The sequence below is a fragment of the Ursus americanus genome, chromosome 31 (genome assembly GCF_024610735.1).
Source record: "Ursus americanus isolate L20-20 chromosome 31, mUrsAme1.1.p, whole genome shotgun sequence".
NCBI classification, from domain to species: domain Eukaryota; kingdom Metazoa; phylum Chordata; class Mammalia; order Carnivora; family Ursidae; genus Ursus; species Ursus americanus.
In genome coordinates, this window is record NC_142157.1 from 25,655,225 (window position 1) to 25,673,931 (window position 18,707).

The following is an 18,707-nucleotide window of genomic DNA, read 5'->3' on the forward strand; positions in this document are numbered from 1 at the left end:
GGAAATGCTGCGGGCTGCAGCGAGCTGGCCGGCAGCCCGGGTGCCTCCCTGGCCAAGAGGAGCGAAGCATCTGCACCCTTGTAGTCTGTTCTTGCTGCCTGTTGGTGGGCTCTGCCATTGTCAGCTGAGATTTGGGATAAAACAGTTACAGGAGGTTGATTTAATGCAGGACCCGTGTGCATGGCTGATATGTTAGTATTAACATCAAAGAGAGAGACATCTATGCAGCACCTCTGAGCTTTATTTGGCAAGAGAAAAAAAAAATCCCTTTGTCCCCATGCAAGCATCTCATGAGTTGAGAAGCCCTTTGTAAACCTCGCTTGGGGCAACACTTTGTAGTGAATTTATCTCAAGATAGAACTTTGCTTCTCTGTAACTGAACTTAACCAATAAATTTACCCTTTCATGATGGCAGCTAGTGACCCAAGGCAGCAAAGACGTTCCTGGTTATAATTATGACCAGTGGAGGACTTAAGCCCTGGCTCTCTAAGACCCTGTGCCCCTCCTGTCTCCACCCAGCCACGGCTGCTCTCTGGAGCCAGCTTCTGAAATGGGATCCCATCCGCTGCGTTAACCTGGGTGCCCCGTAACTCAGCATCACTCCTCAAAACTCAGTCTTCTCTCCTTCCTGTTCTGCAACTTTTGTGGGATCTGGTATGGGGCTATAGAAAGCAACCCAGCCGGCTGGGTGGATGGGGAGAGCAGCAGAAAAGTGAAATGCACTGATTTCAGCAATCCTCAAAACCAGTTCCTGATCACCCCAGAACAGGTAGTCCAAACCGACTTTCTTCTCAAGAATCAGGACTTTGGAAGGATCATGGTGAACTCAGCACCCACTTTCAAGAGGTAGTTTCTGCTTCTCTGTTTGTCACTCACTCTTTAGTCATTGAATTTGTTTCTGTTTCAGTCTGCATCCTCCCTTCCTTATTAAGTGCTTGCTGTGTGCTGGGGTGCTGGATACAAAGAAGAAAAGCTGGAACCATTGTACTTGAGGGGCTCATGGTCTTAGGAGAAAGTTGGGCTTGTCAAGAGGGCACAATGGGATAAACTGGACAGTGGAATCAGGGAATGGTAACAGGGCTTCGCCTGTAGGAATCAGGGAAGGCTTCACCGAGGAGGTGACTCTTGAACTGAGACTTGGAGAAGCAGAAGGATTCTATCAGTAGGATAAAAGTGTGAGGAGTGGGTTGGTGGAGATTTTCCATGCAGAAGAACTACACGTGCAAAGGCATAGTTATGGGAGAGAGCCCAGTCTAGCTAGGGAGCAGTACTTTGATTAGGGAGGCTCAAGTGCAGGTAAATAATAGTAAAAGCTAATTTATTGTCCACTTTATGCTAGGAGTTATGTCACATGAGTTATACATATGACCTGATTTCATCTTCAAAGTAAGTTTATGGTAGAGGCATTCATATCCGCACATTCCTACCCAGGATACTAGCCAGAGTGGTGGGAGGGGAGGGGGGAGTAGGGAGAGGCAGGTGGGGGGTACTGGCCTGCTCTTGCTCCAGCTCCCTCTCCTGACGCCTGCCTTTCCCCACACCCCACTTGCCCATCCTCACCCCCTCACCTTCCAGCTACAGCCTGTCTGGGGCATCGGCTTTCCCATCTGTTGGGCTCCTGGCACAGGAAGATGACTCTTTTGACTTTGGGTGGAGCAGAGAACCAGCCGCCAAGTCAAATACAGTCATAGGAATCTCAGGTTGTTTCTCCAGAGAGTCCTCAGAAGAACTGCCCTGTTGTCATTTCCGTGGCTTGGGAGGTGTTTTGTTTTTTTTTGTTTTTTTGGTTTTTTTTTTTTTTTCAGTAGCTCTGGGTATCATCCAGCTTGTTGGTGCTGAATCATTCAGGAAACCATTCTGCATGGACTTGGCCCTGCTGCCCCCTTCTTCACACATCTCTGTCTCTCAGGGGTTTAAAACAATGATGGAACAAAGACAAGGCCAAAGAGACCTTGGAGAACTTGGGCTGAGGCTTACCCACCCCCGCCCCCCAAGAGTTCCTGAATCACACAGAGAGTGAAGGAATCCCTCCTTCTGCCCTTGACTGGGTCAGAAAACACAACACAATGTAAACTTCAAGAACTGACAAATCTCATGACCATCGGATCCCCGGATCTCCAGAGCGATAGTGAACGTTCCTGAGCAGTGCACATTGTAGGTTGTAGAGAGCTTATCTTTCCAGGGTCGCTGGGGAAGCATCTTGGAAACAGTTGGTTAGTCATTTTGCAATGAGCTGTTCTGTTCATTTCCTCCTGGAGGTTTGAAATTGGCAGCAGTCCAGTAGAGGCAGTGAAAAGGATCCTTGACAGAGGCTGTGGAGAGGCCCGAGTAGTAATCACAAATCAGTTTTCTGAAAGTAGCGTGAGAAGGGCAAGGTATGAGCAGTGAGGACCGGGGGCGGGGGGGGGGGGGGACGACTCGGGTACTGGTGTTTATCCTGTCCCTTGGCTCTCCCTTCATTCTTCGGTTGCAGGCTGTGTCCCCTCCAAACCCATGCAATTGTCAGCTGTTGTCTTTGCATGTCCCTTTGCCCGGGGCTCCTCTGGAGATTAAGGCTGGGGAACTTTTCCTGCAAAGGGCCAGATAATAAATATGTTAGGCTTTTTGGACCATACAGGCTGTGTCGCAACGACTCAGCTCTGCTACTGTGGCACAGAAGTAGCCGCAGACGATATGTAAACAAATGAACGTGGCTGTGTTCCAATAAAGCTTTATTTGCAAGAGCAGGCAGGGGGCCCGATTTGGTCCACGGGCCGTAGTTTGCTGACCCCTGGTTGAGATTTTAATTCTCTCCTCCTTTTTCTCATTCTCTTTTCTGAATCCCAAAAACAGGAACAAAGTGTTAAAAAGGCAAGCTGTCGGTCTGTGGTGTTTCTTTTGGACTTGCCTTTCCTCATTTTTAACATTTCAGAAAGTACACTTTGTCTTGTCTTTATAGGTGGTTATTTAAATTGAAAGCAGCTGTGGAAGGCAAGAATCCTTTCGGAGTATTTGGTATGTCTGCTGCCGTGAAATAGTAATTTTAATGCACTGTCTTTTTGTTTAGTTACATACAGAGTTTATTGGTAGATTGAAGAATAATTCAGGAAAACTACACCATATGGTGCCAGGCATGGTATGATAAATGCTTCTTGCTGGGACAAGTGAGTGCTCGCTGCGGCAGCACATACACTTGCTGGAATGAGCGCACGTACAGAAGCTGAAACTGTTTCGAAATAAATTTAGAAATCATTTGGAAGTGACGCAGTGGTATATGGATTCTCTGGGGGTAATTCTATGTTAATCTAGATGGTAAGGTGGATACGGTTCCTTAATCATTCATATTCTTATGAAACTTTCCCATAGCACCTGAGGTTCCTACGGAAAGCAGAGAACACATACGAAGGTTTTAGGCAGAGGCACAGGTGAGAAACTCTCCGGGTTTGTGCTGTCGTTGGAGATAGGTGACCACCCAGAAGACCACACTAAGATCACTCAGCCTCACAGATGCAGAGGCCCATTTGGGCATCCTTCCCTGTCAGCCTGTGGTCCTAAGGATAGAGGAAGAGTAACAGCTAGCGTTCCTGGTAGCTGGGCACAACCACCTGACTCCCCCTCCCCCAGCTCCCACTGAAATGCTCAATGGCAGTGCACAAATGAACATCCCAAAACTAGTTACGACAAGGGCCAAAGGGAAACCATTAGAACTGATGGCGTGATCCCAATGGCTTGATCTAAGTCTCACTTGGCATGATCCCAACTCTGTTTAAATATTTATCTATACCCACAGAAACAATCCTAGGAAGAAATACATTGAAATGTCAACAGTGGCTATCTCTGTATAACAGAATGACAGATGATTTTGTCCCATATTTTAAAAAAAAAGATTTTCTGTAATGAACAAATGTTGCTTTTGTAGTTCAAAAGATGTTAATTTGAAAGGTGAAGAAGAGGTATCTTAGCCAACCTTTGGTCTCACGGAGAATAAGAGCGTAGGCTCGCCTGCGACAATCTGCCCATCCATGCTGAAGCACGCACCCCATTGGTCATGTAGAGTTTTCCAGAGAAAGACATCCCTGCCATAGGCTCATGCTAGGCGTGCTCAGACCTCTGCTGAGCAAGGGCTTTCTCCTGCTCAGCCCATCAGCACTGGTGATTAGGAGTCTATTGTTTTGGGGTCACCTGATAGAATCATTTGTTTCTCTTTGGTTCTTCTTCAAAGAAGATGTGGCAATACCTAATTCAGCTTGACTTGTTCTTTAACCCTCCTCAGCTCGCCAAAAACTACCGCAAAGCTAAGCGAGCAAATGAGATAAATCTTTTTATGTATTTTTAAAAGCAAATTTATAAATAAATTTCATTTGGAAAGCATCCCAGAGAAAGGACAGTTTCTTAAAGAAACACATGTATTTAAAAGCATAGCTCTTATGTAGAAATTCTTGCTTCCTTAAGAGGCGATGGGCAGGATTCAGGCGGCTTCCTTATATTGCAGGGTTAGCCTCTATCTCAGGGCGGAGTGTCTATTTGCAGGCATCGTTCACTTTGCACAGAGAGAAAGACCTTCTGCCTGGGAAGGGGTCCTGGGTCACAGCTTGGATTGGTGACATTGGACAAGTTACCAAGGGTCCTTCTGTGTCTTTCTGCTCCAACTCAAACCCTATCCAGATCAAGGAAAGGCTGTGGGGATCCAGAATGACCTATTCACTGAGGAACGCCAGTCATCCTGTCCATCCCATCTTAACTGCCCCTGTCACACACTTCCAAGGGACCCTTCGTTCCATCTTGGTTTCTTCAGGCCATTGCCAAAGTGGTCTTCCTCTTGCTCTAACTCCCTAGAGTAGGGAACACCTGGCCCCTTGGAGAACGTCGACGTCTTAGCGGTGATCACTAACGTTCCACCAAGAGGACAGATCTTGTTGCATCCCGCTGTGTCTGCTTTTGTTTATTGTTTTAAAGTGCAGCTTTTGAAGAATGTCATAAATAGAACTTAACCTTCTCTTTGATGTTATGTTTCAACACAATATTGGGTTCTGTCCTTCTAAAATTTGAACAAACACGTTAAAACCCAGTCCTCTTGTTTTAATAGAATTTGCTTGGACCCTTTGATCCTGTGCTTGGTCAAAGAATCCACGGCACCTTATAGAAAGAGCACGATTTAATGAGAGAATGGATATAAAGAGCTTAGCCTAGTATGCGGCCATACAAAACCCTCCATAAGTTGACCAGACAGCGTCTGGTCACATACAACATAAATAATAATGTCACCTGTGCCCACCTTCTTTTTTCTTTAAGGGGGATCATTTTGGCCAGAAGAGGGCACTGTTGAATGTGTGGTCTCCCCCTTGCTAACAGTGGCAGCTCCAGGGGACCAAAGCCTTTTATTAAATGACAGGTATTTAGGGAATGCTTAACTGGATTCTGATTTTTCAGTGTATGCCCAAAATGGCCAGCATGACGAGGCTACAAAGGCAAAGGTGAAGCAGGCCTTGAGGAGTTCGTCATGTGACAAGGGCAGGGAGAATACAGCCAGTGCTGTGTGATAGTTGGTGTGTGCTGTGTGAACACCTAGAGAGTGCTATGCAGACGTTATGCACAGTTTCCCTGTGGAAAGTAGCTGGAGATGGTCTGGAGGATGGTTATAGGATTGCCAGACACAGCTGGGTGAGCCCAGCCCTCCAGGAGGAACATGGCAGAGGCCCAGAGATGAGAAAAAAGGCAAGACAACAGGAGCCACATTACTTTGGGCATAAAGCGTATGAACAGAAGAATGAAAAGTAAGACTGGAGATGTAGACTGCATCCAGTTGCAAAGGTTAAGGATTTTAAGAGATCGAGCTTTATCTCAAAATAATGGCTAACATCCAGTGAGCATCTCCGCTGTACCAGGGGGTCTTAACATTGGAAATACCGTAACAAACTTCCACAGCCTGGGTGGCTTATAAGCAACAGGAATGTATCTCTCTCAGTTCTGGTGGCTGGAAGTCTGAGGTCAAGGTGCCAGCACGGTGGGGTAGGAAGCCTCTTCTGGGTCACAGGTTTCTAGTCATAGCCTCACATGGCAGGAGGAGCAAGGGAGTTCTCAGGCCACTTTTATAAGGATATCACTCCCATTCGTGAGGGTTCTGCTGCCAAGACCTAGTCACTCCCAAAGGCCCCACCTCCCGGTACTACCACATTGGGCGTTAGGATTTCAGTATAGGAATTTTGGAGGGGATACAACATTCAAACCATAGTCTAGGGTATGGTTCTAAGCATTTTACAAGTAAAACTCATTAAATCCTTGAAACAACCCTATGATCTGTGTACCGCCACTCTCCCACCGTACACACGAGGAAACTAAGTATGGCGTGTCGCGTTCCTTGGAAAGCAGACTCTGAGCTGAGAGCAGCATGCAAGAAGTTTTTTGGTTTTTTGTTTGTTTGAGAAGGTTTTCTTAGGTTGCTTCTGGAGAAGGGGTGGGAAGGAGAGGGAAGAGCAGGATTGGGCAGAGGAAGCTGGGCTACAGTGCAGTCTGGCAAAGGCCGTATCCTACCCTGTGGGGAGCTCTGAGGCTGGGTTCCCTTCAGACATGTTCCAAGTTGGGATGAGGGTCCTGCCGTTCATTCCCTTGTGTCAACCAGTCGTTGGATGTGGGTGCCTGGGAAGGAGGTGCGACCTCAGCTGCCATGGCTCTCTGAAGGCAGGGGCAGTATCTGGAGAGACTCAGTGCAGGGCTGCAGGGCCAGCAGGGTCCGGCTGGTGTCGTCCAGAGCCCGCCACCCTGAGTTTAAGAAGCTTGCTCAAGGTCACACCACTCATCAGTGGAAGAGGTGGAACTTGAAACTAAAGCAGCCTGGCTTCAGAGGCTGGCCATTTGACCATTGCACTATGCTGCGGTGTGTAGAGTGGGGCTCGATGGAGATTTCTAAGCAGAGGTAACCAGCTCAAGCCTTACTTTGGTGGCATAAGTCTTAATGGTGACGTGTAGAATAGGCGGGAGAAGAGCGATTTGGAGGTGAGGTTTTTTGTTTTTTTGTTTTTGTTTTTGTCTTACAGTAAAGGGAATACGAACATAAAGTACAAAATTCTGAAAGTACGAAAGAATACACAGTAAAAATCTCCTCCTCTCCCCTGTCCTCTTGTTCCCCGGACACAGCCATCCTTACCAGTGCCTTCTGTCTTCTTCCAGACACAGTATGTGTATACTTCTGTATACATATGAATTCCATATTTTTATACTCTTGTATCACAAGATCACACTGCTCTGGGCCTTGATTTTATAATAAGAACATAACTTGGATATCACTATAGTGCCAATCATAGACGCTGCCTTTTCCTTTCAGACGGTAGAGGTTTCCGCTGTATGGATTTGCTGTAACTTACGAACCATCCTCTCTCGGTGGACATTTTTAGATTGCTTTCAACTTTCTTTTCTCCCCCCAGCTTTATTGAGATATAATTGGCATCTAACATTATATGAGTTTAAGGTGTACAGTGTGTTGATTTGACACCTTTATACGTTGCAAAATGATTACCACCTGAGCGTTAGATAACACTTCCATCATGTCACATGCTGACCCCCTTTTGTGGTGAGATCATTTAAGATCTACCCTCTTAACAACTTTCAAGTATTTAATACAGTGTCATTAACTAAAATTACCATCTTTACATTAGATTCCTATAACTTAGCATCTAATAAGTGGAAGCTTATAACTTTTGACAACACCGCCCTATTTCCCCAACCTTCCAGCCCCCAGTAACCATTTATTCTGTTTCTCAGTTTACGCTTTTTTTATATTCCACATGTAAGTTATATTATACAGGACTTGTCTTTGTCTTATTTCACTTAGCATAATGCCCTCAAGGTCCGTGCATATGGCCACAGATTGCTGGATTTCCTTTCTGACAGCAGGGATAATAATCCACTGTGTATGTATACCACGTCTTCTTTGTCCATTCATCCTTTGATGGACACTTAGGTAGTTTTCATATCTTGACTATTTTGATATCAAGTATCAAGATGGTGCAGTAAACATGTGAGTGAAGATACCTCTTTAAGATTGTTTTTATTTCTTATCTGTATATACATGGAAGGGGAATTGCTGGGTCGTATGGTAGTTCTATTTTTAATTTTTTGCGTAACTGCTCTACTGTTTTCCATGGTGGCTGTCCCATTTATGTTCCCACCATAAGTGCACAAGGGTTCCCTTCCCTCCACATCCTCACCAACATTCGTTATCTTTTGTCTTTTTGATAATAACCATTCTAACATGTCTGAGGGGATATCTTATTGTGGTTTTGATTTGCATTTCCCTGGTAAATAGGGACGTTGAGCACCTTTTCTTGTTCCTGTTGGCCATCTATGTATCTTCTTTGGAAAAATGTCTGTTCAGATCCTCTGTCCATTTTTTAATCTAATTGTTTGTCTTTTTGCTATTGAGTTGTAGGAGTTCTTTATATATTTTGGTTATTAACCCCTTATTGGATAAATAATTTCCAAATATTTTCTCCTATTCCATAGGTTGGCTTTGCTTTTTTTTTTTAATTTATTGAAGTTTTCATTGAAGTATAGTTGACCTATAATATTTCTTGCATGCAACATAGTTTTTCAACAATTATATACATGAAATGCTCACATGATGTATTTTACAATATTACTATATTTCCTATGCTGTACTTTTCATCCTGTGACTTATTTATAATTGTAAGTTTGTATCTCTTAATCTTCCACCTATTTTGCCCATCCCTCCACTGCCTCGCCTTTGGCAACAACCAGTTTTCTATATTTATTCAAATCCTCAGCCCATTTTTAAGTTGGATTATTTGTTTTTTTGGTATTGAGTTGTAATAAGTTCTTGATATATTTTGGACATTAACCCCTTACCAGATAACATCATTTGCAAACATTTTCATCCATTTGGTAAATCGCCTTTTAATCTTGTCCATGGTTTCCTTCACTGTTGAAAAGCTTTTTAGTTTGTTGTAATCACAGTTGTTTATTTCTGCTTTTGTTTCCCTTGGCTGAGTAGACAGATCCAGGAAAATATTGCCAAGGTCCAAGAGATTACTGCCTATGCATTTTTTTGTTTGGTTTTTGGTTTTGGTTTTGGTTTTGGTTTTTTTTTTTTTTTTTTTTTAGGAGGTTTAAGGTTTCAGGTCTCACATTTAGGCCTTAAATTCATTTAGAATTTTTCTTATGCACATAGCTGTCCAGTTTTCCCAGCACCATTTAATAAAGAGACTGTTTTTCCCCCAGTTGTATGTTCTTGTTTCTTTTGTCATAAAACTACACATGTATGGTCAATTAATTGATTTCTGGGTTCTCAATTCTGTTCTATTGATCTATTTTTGTGCCAGTACCATACTGTTTTGGTTACTATAGCTTTGTAGTGTATTTGGAAATCTGTATTGTGAAGCCTCCAGGTTTGTTTTTTATCTCCAGGTTGTTTTGCCTATTTGGGGTCTTCTCTGGTTCCATACAAATTTTAGAATTTTTTTGGTTCTAGTTCTGTGAACAACACTACTTGTATTTTTTTTAAATATTTGTTTATTTATTTGATAGGGGGGGGCAAAGAGAGAGGAAGAGAGAGACTCAGGCAAACTCTGTGCTGAGTGCAGAGCTTGACTTGGGGCTCAGTGCCATGACCCTGAGATCATTCCCTGAGCAGAAATCAAGAGTTGGACGCCTAAATGACTGAGCCACCCAGGTGCCCCAACACTATTTGTATTTTGATAGGGATTGCATTGAACCTGTAGATTACTTTGGGTAGTATGGGCATTTAATAATATTCTTCCAGTCCATGAGTATGGTATATCTATTTACTTGTGCCACTTTTGATTTCTTTTATCAGTGTCACAGTAATCAGGATAAAGAGTCCTTTGCCTAAATGGTTAAATTTATTTCTCGGTATTTTATTTTCTTTCTTTTTTTGTTTTTAATAATAATATTTTTTATTATATTATGTTAGTCACCATACAGTACATCCCTAGTTTTTGATGTAAAGTTCCATGATTCATTACTTGCGTATAATACCCAGGGCACCATGCAATACGTGCCCTCCTTAATACCCATCACCAGCCTATCCCATTCCCTCCCACCCCCGAAGCCCTCAGTTTGTTTCCCAGAGTCCATAGTCTCTCGTGGTTCATTCCTCCTTCTGTTTACCCCCCCTTTCTTCTTCCCTTTCTTCTCCTACCGATCTTCCTACTTCTTATGTTCCATAAATGACTGAAACCAGATGATAATTGTCTTTCTCTGCTTGACTTATCAATGCTCAGAAATCAGTTGCATTTCTATACACGAACAATGAGACTGAAGAAAGAGAAATTAGGGAATCCATTCCATTTACAATAGCACCAAAAATCATACGTTATCTCAGAATTAACTTAAACAGAGATGTTAAGGATCTATATTCTAGAAACTACAAATCACTCTTGAAAGACATTGAAGAAGACACAAAAAGATGGAAAAATATTCCATGCTCATGGATCGGAAGAATTAACATAGTTAAAATGTCTATGTTACCCAAATAAATCTACATTTTCAATGCCATCCCGATCAAAATTCTAATGACATTTTTCAAAGAACTGGAACAAACAGCCCCCCTTAAATTTGTGTGGAACCAGAAAAGGCCCTGAATCGCCAAGGAATTGTTGAAAGGAAAAACAAAGCTGGGGGCATCACGTTGCCAGATTTCAAGCTATACTACAAACCTATACCCACAAATTGTGGGTATTTTATTTTCTTTGATGCAGTTATAAATGGGATTGTTTTCTTTATTTCTCTTTCTGCTATTTCATTATTTACCAGAATACAACAGAGTTCATGTATTGATTTTGTATCCTGCAACTATATGGATTTATAAGATCTAATCATTTTTGGTAGAATTTTAAGGTTTTCTATTTTTTTTTAAAAATTTTTATTATGTTATGTTAGTCACCAACAGTACATCATTAGTTTTTGATGTAGTGTTCCATGATTCATTGTTTCTGTATAATACCCAGTGCTCCATACAATACGTGCCCTCCTTAATACCCATCCCTGGCCTATCCCAATCCCCCACTCCCCTCCCCTCTGAAGCCAGTTTGTTTCCCAGAGGCCATAGTCTCTCATGGTTCATTCCTCCTTCTGTTTACCCCCCTTTCTTCTTCCCTTTCTTCTCCTACTAATCTTCCTACTTCTTATGTTCCATAAGTGAGTGAAACCATATGATAATTGTCTTTCTCTGCTTGACCTTTTTCACTTAGCATTATCTCCTCCAGTCCTGTCCATGTTGCAGCAAATGTTGAGAAATCATTATTTTTGATGGCTGAGTAATATTCCATTGTATATATGGACCACATCTTCTTAATCCAGTCATCTGTTGAAGGGCATCTTGGCTCCTTCCACGATTTAGCTATCGTGGACAATGCTGCTATGAACATTGAGGTGCATATGGCCCTTCTCTTCACTACGTCTGTATCTTTGGGGAAAATACTCAGTAGTGCAATGGCTGGATCATAGAGTAGCTCAATTTTTAACTTTTTAAGGGACCTCCACACTGTTTTCCAGAGTGGCTTCACCAACTTGCATTCCCACCAACAGTGTAGGAGGGATCCCCTTTCTCCACATCCTCTCCAACATTTGTTGTTTCCTGCCTTGTCAATTTTTGCCATTCTAACTGGTGAAACGTGGTATCTCAGTGTGGTTTTGATTTGAATTTCCCTGATGGCTAATGATTTTGAACACTTTTTCATATGTCTGTTAGACATTTGTATGTCTTCATTGAAAAAATGTTCATATCTTCTGCCCATTTTTTGATTTGTTTGTTTCTTGTGTATTGAGTTTGAGAAGTCCTTTGTAGATCTTGGATACCAGACTTTTATCTGTAGTATCATTTGCAAATATCTTCTCCCATTCTGTGGGCTGCCTCTTAGACTTTTTTGACTGTTTCCTTGGCTGTGCAGAAGCTTTTGATCTTGATGAAGTCCCACAAGTTTATGTTTTCTTTTGTTTCTCTTGCCTTTGGAGATGTGTCATGAAAAAAGTTGCTGTGGCCGATGTCAAAGAGGTTGCTGCCTATGTTCTCCTCTAGGATTTTGATGGATTCCTGTCTCACATCGAGGTCTTTCATCCATTTGGAGTTTATCTTTGTGTATGGTGTGAGAGAGTGGTCAAGTTTCATTCTTTTGCATGTAGCTGTCCAGTTGTCCCAGCACCATTTATTGAAGAGACTGTCTTTTTTCCACTGGATGTTTTTTCCTGCCTTGTCAAAGATTAGTTGCCCAAAGAGCCGAGGGTCCATTTCTGGATTCTCTATTCTGTTCCATTGGTCTATGTGTCTGTTTTTGTGCCAGTACCATGCTGTCTTTGTGATCACAGCTTTGTAGTACAGCTCGAAATCTGGCATTGTGATGCCCCCAGCTTTGTTTTTCCTTTTCAATTCCTTAGCGATACGGGGCCTTTTCTGGTTCCGCACAAATTTAAGGGGGGCTGTTTGTTCCAGCTCTTTGAAAAATGTCATTGGTATTTTGATCGGGATGGCATTGAAAGTGTAGATTGCTCTGGGTAGCATGGACATTTTAACTATGTTAATTCTTACGATCCATGAGCATGGAATATTTTCCCATCTCTTTGTGTCTTCTTCAATGTCTTTCAAGAGTGATTTGTAGTTTCTAGAATATAGATCCTTAACATCTCTGTTTAAGTTAATTCTGAGATAACGCATGATTTTTGGTGCTATTGTAATTGGAATGGATTCCCTAATTTCTCTTTCTTCAGTCTCATTGTTTGTGTACAGAAATGCAACTGATTTCTGAGCATTGATTTTGTATCCCGCCGCATTACTGAATTGCTGTATAACTTCTAAGAGTTTGGGAGTGGATTCTTTTGTGTTTTCCATATAGAGTATCATGTCATCTGCGAAGAGAGACATTTCAACTTCTTCTTTGCCAATTTGGATACCTTTTATCCCTTTTTTTTTGTCTGATTGCTGTTGCAAGGACTTCTAGTATTATGTTGAATAATAATGGCGAGAGTGGGCATCCTTGTCGCGTTCCTGATCTTAAGGGAAAGGCTTTCAGCTTATCCCCGTTGAGAATGATATTCACTGTACGCTTTTCATAGATGGTTTTTATGAAATTGAGGAATGTACCCTCTATCCCTACACTCTGAAGGGTTTTAATCAGGAAAGGATGCTGTATTTTGCCAAATGCTTTTCTGCATCAATTAAGAGGATCATATAGTTCTTGACTCTTTTCTTGTTGATATGATCTATCGCACTGATTGATTTGCGAATGTTGAACCACCCTTGCATCCCAGGGATGAATCCCACTTGGTCATGATGGGTAATCCTTTTAATGTACTGTTGGATCCTATTAGCTAGGATCTTGTTGAGAATTTTGGTGTCCATATTCATCAGGGATATCGGTCTGTGATTCTTTTTGATGGGGTCTTTGCCTGGTTTGGGGATCAAGATAATACTGGCCTCATAGAATGAGTTTGGTAGTTTTCCTTCTGTTTCTATTTTTTGAAACAGCTTCAGGAGAATAGGTATTATTTTTTCTTTGAATATTTGGTAGAATTCCCTGGGGAATCCGTCAGGCCCTGGAGTCTTGTTTTTCGGGAGGTTTTTGATAACTGCTTCAATCTCTTCATAATTAATTAGTCTGTTTAAAAAATCAATTTCTTCCTGTTTCAGTCTTGGTAGTTTATAGGTTTCCAGGAAGGCCTCCATTTCTTCCAGGTTGTTTGTTTATTCAACAAGATGTGTCTTTAGAAGTATTAGAAACAGGCTGGACACCATTATTTGTGATTACCACGGATAGCCATTTAAAAAATAAACTTCACTGTATTTTGTAATACTTTATTGAGTGAACTCTTTATGCTATTCCTAAACTGTAAATAATAGGAAACTAAGTATCAAAGGAAACACATCAGAGATCATATGTAACAGAGAAAAACCTTAAATTTTCTTATTGCCTTTATATACAATCAATGCATATCTGAGTAAAACTGAATTTATTAGGCAAACATTTTTTTAAATTTTTTATTACGTTATGTTAGTCACCATACAGTACATCATTAGTTTTTCATGTGGTGTTCCATGATTCGTTGTTTGCGTATAACATCCAGTGCTCCATGCAATACGTCCTTAATACCCATCATCAGTCTATCCCAATTCCCTGCCCGCCTCCCCTCTGAAACCCTCAGTTTGTTTCCCAGAGTCCGTAGTGTCTCGTGGTTCATTCCCCTTTCTGTTTACCCCCGCTTCATCTTCCCTTCCTTCTACCGATCTCCCTGCTATTCCTTATGTTCCATACATGACTGAAACCATATGATAATTGTCTTTCTCTGCTTGACTTGCATATGCTGCCTTCTCTTTCTCTTTCTGTGCCTTTATCTTTTGTTTGACTTTCAGCAATTTTGCCTGGATAGCTTTATCTTCTGGCGATAGCTCCTGAACTTTCTTAAGATCAGCCAGTATTTGATCATATTCTTTTAATCCTTGTATCCTTGATCTCTATGGTACAATGCTTTGGTATTGGATGGGTCTATTTCAGGAGCCTCCAAACAACTGTAATTGCTCCCTGCCAATTTGAATTGTTCAGTTTACAAGAACCAATATTCAGCACGCAGCTTAAAGCTATAGGTTGCAGCTTCGATCAGTCTGCTGGCTCAGTAACAGCCTTTGAACCTTCCACATATCTTAAAACTTCTGTATATTTTTTAATGGCCATCTCTCAGTTCTGAGATTTGAAAAAAAATATTTCCAACATTTTTTATATCCTCTATTCCTAGTAAAATTTTATTTACTTTTGCAGGTTTGTCACCTTTCACTTCTACATTTTCCAGTATCCTTGCCATACCCATTCCTTTAATTAGTTGGCCAAATAACACATGTTTCCCATCCAAGTGAGGAGTCAGGACAGTTGTGATAAAGAACCGAGAACCATGTGTACTGCAGCCTGCATTTGCCTTGCTCAATAAACCTTCCTGGTCATGCTTAGAATAGGAATTTTCATCTTCAAATTTTTCACCATAAATACTTTCTCCACCATTCTTTCTCCATTTCGATTTGAGAAATCTCCACCCTGAATCATAAATTTCTTAATAATTTGATGGAAAGGGCATCCTTGGAAATGGAGAGGTTTCCCAGTGGTGGGTTCAATGCCTTTTTCTCCTGTACACCAGGCATGAAATTTTTCTGCAGTTTGGATACAATATCTGCAAAAAATTCTGAGACAATTCAACCAACTTGCTCCCCTCCAATGTCCATGTCTAAGACGACTCTGGGGTTACTGGGGTTAGTTTGGGGGGACAGGTGCGACATTTTGAATTGCAGATGCACTTGGGAGTGAACTCGGAGAACCTCGTGGACGAACCGCAGCTCTTTTTTCATCCCTTTACTTTCAGTCCGTGTGTGTCTTTAGGTATAAGGTGAGTTTCACGTAGGCAGCATATGATGGGTCTTATTTTTTAATCCATTTGGTCCCATATGTTTTGAGTCTATTTATACTTAAAGTAATTATTGATAAGTATATATTGATTGCCATTTTGTTCATTGTTTTCTGGTTGTTTTGTAAATCTTCTGTTTCTCTTTTGTTCTGCTTTGTGGGTTGGTGGTTTCCTTTACAGTTATGGTTGGCTCCTATGTTTCCTTTCTCTTTATTATTCTTATTTTTTGGGTATCTGTTTGGTTTGTGGTTACCCTCTGGTTTATATATAACATGCTATGTGTATAGCCGTCTATGTTAAGTTGCTGGTCACTTAAGTTTGAACCCGTTCTACAAGCACCCAATTTTTACTGCCACCTCCACATTTATGTATATGTCACACTTTATTATCTTTTTACTTTGTGTATCTCTTGACTAATTTTTGTAGATATAATTTGACTAGTTTTGTGTGTTCACCTCCATACTGCCTTTATAAGTAACTAATGTATTTTTTCTATGTGTTTGCTTTTACCTGTGAAATTTTTTCCTTTTGTAACTTTCTTCTAGTAACTTTCTGGCCTTTTTTTCCCAATAAAATAAACTTGTCAGAGTATTCTTTGCTACAGGTATTTTGCTTTCAGCACTTTGAAAATGTCATGACACTCCCTTCTTGCCTGCAGTGTTTCTGCTGATGAATCACATGCTAGCCTCAGGGATTTTCCCTTGTATGTAACTATTTTTCTTTTATTGCTTTTAAGTTTCCTTCTTTACGTTTAATCTTAGTCATTTGGATTATTGTGTGTCTTGGTGTGGACCTCACTGAATTCATCTTATTAGGGAAGTTGGTAGCTATTATTTCTTCAAATAGGTGTTCTGCTCCTTTGTCTCACTCTTCTCCTCCTGAGACCCCTAGAAAGGGAATGTTATTATGCTTGATGAGGTCACAGAGGTCTCTTTAATCTATTTCTAATATTCTCTTAAGCTATTATTTTAATTCCAATTAACACAGTGTTTTATTAGTTTCGGGTGTAAATACAGTGCTTCAACAATTGCACATGTCACCAGGTGTTTCTCACAAGTACACTCCTTAATCCACATCACCTGTTTAACACATTTCATGCCCTCCTCCCCCAACCTCCCTTCTGTTACCTTCTGGTAACGATCAGTTTTTTTTCCTCTATGGTTAAGAGTCTGCTTATTAGTTTGAATATTTTTCTTCCCTTTGCTCATTTATTTTCTTAAATGGCACATCATTGAAATCATATGGTATTCGTCCTCTGCTTTCACTTAGCATAATACTCTCTAGCTCCATCCACGTTGTTGCAAATGGCAAGATTTCATTCCTTTTCATGGCTGAATAATCAATTATATATATTACATATTTATATATATATAACTATATGTGTGTGTGTGTATATATATATGTATATGTCACACTTTATTATCTTTTTACTTTATCTCTTGACTAATTTTTGTAGATATAATTTTACTAGTTTTGTGTGTTCACCTCCATACTGCCTTTATAAGTAACTAATGTATTTTGTATAAGTAACTAATATATATATATTTAATGTATAAATAACTAATATAACTATAACTGTATATATATATATATATATATATATATATAAATAATCACATCTTCTTTATCCATTCATCAATTGATGGACACTTGGGGTGCTTCCATATCTCGGCTATTATAAAGCTGCTATAAACATAGGGGTGCATGTATCCCCTTGAATCAGTGTCCTTGTATGCTTTGGATATGAGTAGTGTGATTGCTGGACCATAAGGTAGTTCTGTTTTTGCTTTTTTGAGGAAACTCCATACTGTTTTCCACAGTGGCTGCACCAGTTTGCATTCCCACCAACAGTGCAAGAGGGTTCCTTTTTCTCCACATCCTCGCCAACACCTGCTGTTTCTTGTGTTGTTGACTTTAACCGTTCTGACAGCTGTGGGGTGATATCATGGTTTTGACTTGCATTTCCCTGATGATCAGTGATGTTGAACATTTTTTCATGTGTCCGTTGGCCATCTGGATGTCATCTTTGGAGAAATGTCTGTTCATGTCTCCTGCCCATTTTTTAACTGGATTATTTGTTTTTGAGGTGTTAGATTTATCAGTATTCTTTATATATTTTGAACACTAACCCTTTATTGGATACGTCATTTGCAAATATCTTCTCCCATTCCATAGGTTGCCTTTTACTTTTGTTTCCTTTGCTGTGCAGAAGCTTCTTCTTTTGATGTAATCTCAATAGTTTATTTTTGCTTTTGTTTCCTTTGCCTCAGGAGACCTATCTAAAAAAACGTTGCTATGGCCAATACCAGAGAAGTTACTGCCTGTGTTCTCTTCTAGGATTTTTATGGTTTCAGGTCTTGCATTTAGATCTTTAATTCATTTTGAATTTATTTTTTTTTAAAGATTTTATTTATTAATTTGACAGAGACAGCCAGTGAGAGAGGGAACACAAGCAGGGGGAGTGGGAGAGGAAGAAGCAGGCTCTTATCGGAGGAGCCTGATGTGGGACTCGATCCCAGAACGCTGGGATCACGCCCTGAGCCGAAGGCAGACGCTTAACGACTGCACCACCCAGGCGCCCCTTAAATTTATTTTGAGTATGGTGTAAGAAACTGGTCCAGTTCATTATTTTGCATGTTGTTGTCTAGTTTTCCCAATACTGTTTGTTGAAGAGACCGTATTTTTCCCATTGGATATTCTTTCCTGCTTTTTGACAGATTAATTGACCATGTAATTGTGGGTTTATTTCTGGGTTTTCTGTTCTTTTCCATTGATCTATGTGTCTGTTTTTGTGCCAGTGCCATACTGTTTTGATTACTACAGCTTTGTAACAGAAACTGGAAGTCTGGAATTGTGATCCCTCTGGCTTTGCTTTTTTTTTTTTTTTTTTTTTTTCAAGGTTGCTTTGGCTATTTGGGGAGACTTTTGTGGTTTCACGCACATTTTGGGATTGTTTGTTCCAGCTCTGTGAAAAATGCTGTTGGCATTTCAATAGGGATTGCATTAAATATGTAGATTGCTTTGGGTAGTTTAGACATTTTAATAATACTTGTCCTTCCAGTATTCCATGAGCATGGAATGTCTTTCCATTTCTTTGTGTTATCCTCAATTTCTTTCATCACTGTGTTATAGTTTTCAGAGTACAGGTCTTTCACCTCTTTGGTTAGGTTTATTCCTAGGTATCTTAGTGTTTTTGGTATGCCTGAAAGTGGCATGATTGCTGGATTTCTGTTTCTGCTCCTTCGTTATTAGTATATAGAAATGCAACAGATTCCTGTACATTGATTTTGTATCCTGTAACTTCAATGAATTTG

At 40.7% G+C, this 18,707-nt stretch overlaps 1 protein-coding gene and 1 pseudogene across 1 annotated transcript in view; one reads left to right on the top strand and one right to left on the bottom strand.

Annotated features, from left to right (window-relative positions):
• The window catches only part of CCDC3 (coiled-coil domain containing 3), a 120,809-nt gene that overhangs the window by 84,178 nt on the left and 17,924 nt on the right, over positions 1-18,707 (top strand). The gene's annotated exons all lie outside the window — the stretch shown is intronic.
• Positions 14,246-15,268, bottom strand: LOC123789986 (peptidyl-prolyl cis-trans isomerase D pseudogene; annotated as a pseudogene).